This window comes from Anopheles moucheti, chromosome 2 (assembly GCF_943734755.1).
Source record: "Anopheles moucheti chromosome 2, idAnoMoucSN_F20_07, whole genome shotgun sequence".
In the NCBI taxonomy this organism is placed as follows: Eukaryota; Metazoa; Arthropoda; class Insecta; order Diptera; family Culicidae; genus Anopheles; species Anopheles moucheti.
In genome coordinates this window covers 76,295,994-76,304,230 of record NC_069140.1, presented here as the reverse complement: position 1 = coordinate 76,304,230, position 8,237 = coordinate 76,295,994, and positions in this window count along the sequence as shown.

Below are 8,237 nucleotides of genomic sequence, written 5' to 3'. Positions count from 1 at the left end.
CGACAAACTAACAACGAACTACGAAAGGTAAGCGTTCGCAAAGGCTTCCTTTGTCGAATGGGGCAAAATGCATTCACTTTGGGAGTCGTGTTTTGGTCACTGCTGTCAAAATTTAACGTAACGTTCACAAAATCTGGCCAACATCAAAGCCAATGGAACGTTGTTGTTTCTGTGTCGTCCGTCAAACACGTGCAAGTTTTGTGCAACTTCATTCCTCCAAACTTTTTTTTTAATTGTGTCCTTACATTCGGCGGACTGGAAATACGTTTATGTGAAAAGCTTCACATTTATTCTACTCGTTTGAAAAAAGGAATACAATTTTAGTTGGTAATAAAATAAATGAAAAATTGTATAAAATGTTCCATCTATATATAGTTTTACCATATTAATGAGGCGTAAATCTTGCTTCAATAAGCAGGCCGATTAAAGTGAATTATTCACAGCATTAAATTTTCACTCTTTTTGACCTTTTGGACCTTTTGGATAACATTTGTTTCTTCCTTGAAATTTCAAGTTATCATTTGTTTCAAGGTATCCTCCTATGATAATAACTATCGATTGATTTGTTTAAATTACTGAATAGAAAAATAATTGTTTACACTTTATCATATACAATTAACTCTCCTTTATCTACTCTAACTACATTTACTTTTAACTCTCTATTGGAAACGCGTATTCATTTGAAAACAGGGCCGGTTTAAGTACAAAATCCGATTCTGGGCCAATCGCAATGTACACAGTGATGGGTATAAAACTACAGGTAAATAATTTCAAAGAAACCCAGCCATGCCGGGCCTAGATCTCCTGACGTTGTTTTGCTACTAAACCCAGTGCGCGCTCTTCATTTTCCCATTCGAACAGTTTGCTTCGTTAAGCTGTATCATTCGCTCGTTTGTTGTGGAGGCAGTGTGATGGCGTCCCAGAATGCAACACAGTGTTTTTCATGCTTTTATGCTTTTGAAATGGTTTAAAAACGTTTAACAACATTTACTCTACCAGTGGTACATGTTCAGTGAAAGATTTTTGCTCGCTATACCGTTTAATTAATCAGTAAATAAAGGGAAAATCAGCATGCCTCTAAGACCCAATGTGAACATGTCAAAACAGCACGAAATGGTCAATTAAGAATTGCTACTTTTTTTCTTAATTTACCCTTAAATTATCCGGTAAATAAGCGGTTGTTTAAGGGTAATTTAACGAAATTACCGGCGCTATAAATGCTATGTAAATAACACCAGACAACCCGACTGGTAAAACCATTTCAAATCGTTTCAAAGCGGACAGTGGAGTTGTGGTAGTCCTAAATGGAGATATAGTCATGACGATGATAAGTTTATTCCTCACATTAGGACACGATACTGTCAACCATGTATTTGTGATTTGTTTGTATTTTTATGTATGTTAACGATTGGAGGACTAACCGCCACACGCTTTCCACAAAATCCTGCAAATCAAGTTACAAAGTCATTTGAATCATCAGCCAGCACCCTAAAAGTTCATTTTTTCTTTATATCAGCTCAACAGGCATAAGATAGTCAAATCAAATCAAAGGACCTGCCATTTCTGGATTTCTTTGTCTTTCTGTGCCCGTAGTCTTGACTATCCATCATGCATACGGGGGATGAAATTCCGGATGGGATTTTGGACTGGATTAGGATGTAAATATCCAGCAATACAAAATGGAAATTAAATAACTGTAAAAAATGAGATGTTGCAAAAATTAAAAGCGTAGAAACAAACAAAAGTACATTTAGACATACATGAATTTTCAGTAATTCATTAGAGATTCAGTCTCAAATTTAGATTCATCAAACACTAGAAGTCAACTGAGCTCTTCAATGCTGAAAAGGTTGTGTCGGTCTGTTATAATGAGGATTCTATAAAGTTCTGCCCAACACTATACAGCCAAATGGTCAAAGCAAAATGCCACATTCGAATCGACCGTTGAAAAATATCCAATTTCATTCTTAAAAAATCTAGTACACTCGCTGAACTTAAAACATCAGCTCAGTACATGACCATCTCACTGGGAATAAAATGCACTCCGGGAGTAACGGCCAGGGGAAATGGTTCCCCAAAAGTGAGGCACTGTGACGCTTGCGATACCGGTACGAAATACTCATTAGTGTATCGCGCTATGGATAACGCATTTCCCTTAAGTACGCCGAAAGTTTTGCTCTTTCCGCCGGTCGTTTATTTCCTCCTACGATCCACCTGTGGATCCAGGAGCCGATACCGATGTTCCGACCATTCGCGGCTCTTCGCACACGCCCGGCACACAGGTATCCTGGAAAATGTGCTACATCATCATTGCCACTGTTTAATATGTCCCCGGCGGCTCATTTTCCGAGCGCGAGCGCACCACACATAAACATTTCCGCTGGAAACACCGTGTGTTGGTACACACTCTCGCACCCAAACACATGTGCGCGCGCTCCATCACGTAAATATGGAGAAGCTGGCCCAAGCCAAGCCAAGTGAAAGTCACGCCACGCGCAATCCATACCAACCGCGCTCGTGGGCCATCGGCGAACATTAAAACTTGTGCACGCGAAAGCCTACGAGGCGAAAGGTTTCTTGCCGTCGGTTCGCCGGGAGAACCAGCAGCGCAACGGGACGGGATGAAATTTGACAGCAAATTTACGACCTTTGTGATTCGTGGCTGCAAACGGCCGGTTCGACGTCATCTGCGTGTCTTTAGCGCAAAATAAGCAGCCCCCAACCCGGGAGCTCCTCCCCATTGACCCGGGAGAATACAAACGCGAAAGGTCACGTCCGATGTCATTCTCGGAAGTGGTTGGTTTGATCCGGTGTCGATACTTTTGCTCGACAGCAGGAAAAAATTAACCATCCAACGCAAGCAACATTGTTGATACCGTAGGGCTTTATTCGGATTTGCTGAAGTCGATTGAAAATTTTAACAGGAACTCGAGAAACTTCGCAAGAGTTCGCAAGTCTCAGAACGGGCTTGCAGTTCGAGGCGAAATTAGTCCTATTTTCGTTTGCCCGCAAAGGATAGCCAAAATGATTTCATTTCGCCTTAATTCGGTTTAACTTCTTACGCCTCCATAATGTGATGACTTGAGTAACTAATCGACCAACATGCCATTGCTTGGTAGAGCTAATCCGCCACTCGAATGTTCATGTGTGTGTGTGTGTTTTCCTTCTTTTTTGTTTTGACTTCCCAAAAGACCCAACCGGGGCACGCGAATGGAATGTTAATATGGTGTTCGAAATGAAAACGCTCCGTGCCTTCATTCGTTCTCGTCATCACACTTGCGTCTATTTTCAACGCACTCGCCCGGGCCCCGGGTCGGATTCTGTAACGCGTGCCTGACATGGCGATCCCATGCTAAGACATTCCGGCAACGCTGCGTCTGCTGCATACTAGTGGCCGTATATTTCCGTCCAACACACCACCACCGAATGACGTTGGAAAGCGAGTGTGTTGTATGTGTTGTTGCATGATGTTTTTGAGGTTCTGGCATCATGTCCCTCCCCGCAAGGTTATGGGCAATGGCTTTTTCTTTGTTCTACACGAATCGACGGCGGGTTTTCTTCTGTTATTTTTGGGGGTTAAACATTTTCCCGAACCGTCACCCGAACCGTCTCAGTGTGAAACTTTTCATTCCCATCGTCTCATCGCAGCCGACTCATTCATGAGCGGCTTCCATTCGATGGCAATGGATGGATTGGATGGACCTTGCCAAACCCGGTGGTTGGTTGTGCAGAAAGTGAGCATGTCAAGTTTTGCTAATCCGTCCCGCGTGCAAATCTATTATTTATACCCAAGGCCCCCCTGGCAAGTTCACACTTCCCGTGGCGATAAATTGATTAAAGTTGCTTTTGTTGTTAAGTTGCTTAAAAACAGGGGGGGCGGACACAAACCGCCCGGAAAGGTTGAGCGAAGGTTGGGTTTTTGGAGTTTAATAATTCAGAGTGATTGTTGCATGGTTAACGGTTAGCGTTTGCACACTTTAGCTGAGTAAACACACTGCGGTTGTTGTTGCATTTAGTGATGCTTTACCGCAGAATAGGTGGCACGGTTTTTTGGAAGTGAAATTTTCCTTTTTTCCCTAGTGCTAAAACGATGCTAATCACAGTTCCAAAATCCTAAGGTTAATTTTTACGACAAAACGTCCAAGTTCATACGAAATTATTGCTTTTTGAAAGCTGCCAATTAATTGGTTGTAAATCCAACAGGATATTTGCGATGCTACATTAAACATACATTACTTTTAAACTTATAAAACAAGCATAAGAGTTACCAAAAGCAACGTGCAACAACAAAATCAATCGGATAACACCATTAACAATGAATTCATCGAAACCTAACTTGGGAAAATAAATTAATTAGATTCTTTAATCGTTAATCACTCTTAGCACGTACATCAAGAATTAGGGTACCTGGATTGTTTTATTTTATTATAGAATGACAAAGTCGATACATTGAAGAAACTTTGGCCTAATATGGCATGTTCAGGAGCTGCCCAGAGTATTGCAGAGTATCAATTAAAGAACTTGCGACGTTGTTCAATGATTAGGCATTGAGAAAACAAAATCATTTTGAAGCTTCTAAACAAGCATACGAAAGACACATTCCACGAAGAACTCATGAAGATACTGATGGCAAAGTAAATCTATTTATATCGAAAGATAAAACACAACCTCAATAAACCAAATATATACTACAAATATTGAAATACAAGGAAGTTTCATAAAACAGGGTTTACACAGCCATTCGGTCATCGTAAATCGACTTAATGTCGTCGTCATCAGTCACTTTGCCTCCGCAAATCAACGATTCGTCATCGTCAATCCAAGAATGGCGTTTGAAAAGAACTTTGAATTGTTCACCGTAAATACCTTATTTGGTCTACCTGATTAAATATCTTAATAGAATTATATTTTTACAAATTTATTATTACAAATTTTAATGTTTAATTACTTTTACTACTTTTATTTACTACTTACTTTTAATTACTAGCCAACAGTAAAGCTGCATTGACATTCTTAGTAGATTTTGAAGTGTTGCTAAGTTTGTAAAAATTCGGTAATACACAAGATATATGCTAAGTTGTAATTTGAGAGCATCAAATATCGATCCTATCGAAGCAACAAGCTAAATTTGATATTTTCCTAATGCGTAACTTATTAACAAGATCTGGAGAAGAATATCCTTCCTGGACTGTTCGAAACCCCAGCAAAACCCATGTAATATAAATACTAAAACTCCTTCAACATTTTCAAATGAAGTAACGAAATAAACGACATCCACCCAGGTGAGTCGACATCCACCCGCTGGCTTCTCACGCCAACTGTCAAACGGACAAGAATTTCGCTCAACGAACATACAAAACATCAGCAAAAGTCTCATCATCGAAATTATCTAACCGTGTGGCCGGATGGTACCACGGTGATCGGATTTTCGATCATACCGGCATTGTGCTGGTGGTACGGCAAATATTTATACGTACAGCCAAGTCACAAACGGTTGGCTTACCGAGTTGGCCGGATGAAGCTGTCGCTAAACCGTGCAAAACCGCACAACACACCCGCCCGAGGACGATTTTCGCCGACCGCGAAAGACACAAGCGGCCCACAAGAAAGACAATCGAAACGCCATTCTGACGACAAACAGGAACAAGAACGTGCGAAAGAAATGAAGCTCAAAAGACCATCCGTTTCGTGTCTGGTGTGGTTCACCCACAGGCGCACCGGAAATGAGGATATGAAAATCTCAATGAATAACACAAAACGTCTTCATCTGCAGACCGTTCGTTTCGCCTTCCTTCCTCCCGGCGTGTGGTGGAGGGGAAAAGGGGCCCTTCCGACCACCAAACATCGTCACCGGGAACGGTGGCCCAAACAGCGGGAACCGGCCCGAAGGGTTTTTCTTTCGTTTTTTCTCGCATTACCTTCACTCGTCTCACCGAAGACGATCCAAGGACGCGAGAGTCATCTCATCGTTTCCCCCGTTTCCCACGGAGAGCTTTCGGGAGATCGATGGAACTGTGGCTGGCACCGTGTGGGAGAGGATGTACACACACACACACGCACATGCCACCGTACAGGTACACACGAGGAAAAGTGGAAAGCTCATTCACCAAAACCGAAAGTCCTTCTTCGAACCGAGAGGCTCAAAACCCCCGGATCACACTCACACTGATCCTCTTTCTCTGCCGTCTCGCTCATGCTGACTCTCTCGCCACTCTCTGGCTGCATGTGCTCTCGCGGAAAACCTGTCGAGTAAATAAAATCATTTGCATGACGTCATATTGACGTCATCGCGCAACAAAACTTCACCACGGCCGGTGGTGGCGATGGTGGTTTGCTGACATAAATTTATGGCCATTATGAATTGTCTTTGCCCGGCTTACTCGATAGTGCTGTCTCGCCTTACCATTACCGGGACCGGGTTCCTGCGTTTCGCTTGCACGTTGTTGACCGTTTTTTGACCGTACCGACACAAGACTACTTGAGGCTCACTAGAAAGAATCCTCACCTGAAACAAAACACAGAACAATACCTGCAGAGTCATACACGTGTGTGTATGTGTGTGTGTCTGTAAAAAATCACGAGAGGGAGTTGAACATAAAAAAAACAAACAAGTTCAAGTGCAAAACAAAAAACCTTTATTGCTTGCTAAAGTTTTGCACAACAAAAGCGTTCGGGCTGGTAACAAAGCGCACACCGCACAGCTAGCAGAGAGACATTTTGAAAAAAAGCGGCAAAAAAAAATGTTTACCACATTTGAACTTCATTGTTGCAGCGTTTAGCCCCCTTATATACACTTGATGAAGTGAAATAAAATACAGTATGTGTATAACACGCACACAACAACAAAAAAACAAACTTTGTAACTACAGCATAGCGCCCGATGACTGGTGCCGATTGCACGAGCGACAGCGCTGTGCAGCCGGCTTCGCAATGCTCTCATCGAACGAGCAAACGTTAACGAACAACTTCACGCCTTCACATTTCCAACTTTCATATTTTTTATTCATGATCTGGTGCGCTTGTGTATATGTGTGTGTGTACTGTGTACTGGTCCATAAAAACCCTGAAACCAGCCCTTGCGCCGTGCAGCCTTATCTGGCCCTTTGCAGGCCCGACCAACAACGCCAAATTTATGAACGAAAACCTCCCACCACGGGTCCCTGGAAAAACAACAGGCCTTTAAGACCAACATCCTGTGTGTGTGTTTTACAGAACAGAACGAGATAGCATGCTTCCAATTGATGTAGCAAAAGGTTTGACGATCGCCCACACACTTGTTTTTTGGGGAGCTTTTAACCGAACCTTTCAGGACCGGTACCGTCCCATATTCGGAGGCTTGAGCGCACCGGGAAAACCCGTCACGACCATCTTACAGCATGATTTCATTCATCGCATTTTGCGATCCGGGGCCCGCCAGGTGCGGCTGCCATGCCGGAACACAGGCTCGAAACCGAGCTTACCCAGTACGAGAATTGCCGTGAAAAGCCCAATCAGGTGGCGTGAGCGTTAGCAAACCGTTGCGAAAGGATAATTTTTGGACCGGTCGGGTTTTCTTTTTTCTCTTTTTTTAGACCGCCTTTGGCCGGGTTTTCTCAATCAATGTTGGTTGCCCATTCACGGTTGCTGGACGCAGTCACGCGTGCGTGCGTGTATGCGTATGAGTGCCCGGAGACTAAGTGAACGCGAGGTTTTACGAACTTTGCCCCGAAAAGCCCCTTCATGGAGTGGTTGCGTTTTAATGTACTACTTCGATTGAGCTGGTTGTCATCCTGCAAAAGTTTTATTCGTTTCAGGATTTGTCTGCCTGTTTTCTTATAGAGTAGACAATCCAATTATGGCTATGGTACCAATTATGGCAATAGTGGGGTTTGTAATCCGTCGGAAGTGAAATATGCTTATGCTAAACTTACCGTAACATTCACTATCACTAAATGTTGATTTTTTTAACAATTTTGCATCATGCATCAGTTCTATGCTAAATATTTATATATAAAATCTATTATTAAAGTATAGCATCAAAATGTTTTTGGTAGGAACAACACAGTTGATAAAAATCTATTTATAAGCTGACAATCATTATTTCTTGGGGCGACCCGGTGGTAATCTTGACTATCTAGGTACGGGTAAATTAAGTCAAAAAATGTGAGAAATTTGAATTCACTGGTGTAGTGCTTAATGAATCTTTTGAAAAAAGTCATTCATACGATTTTGTAATGAGGAACATCGAAAGGACCAAA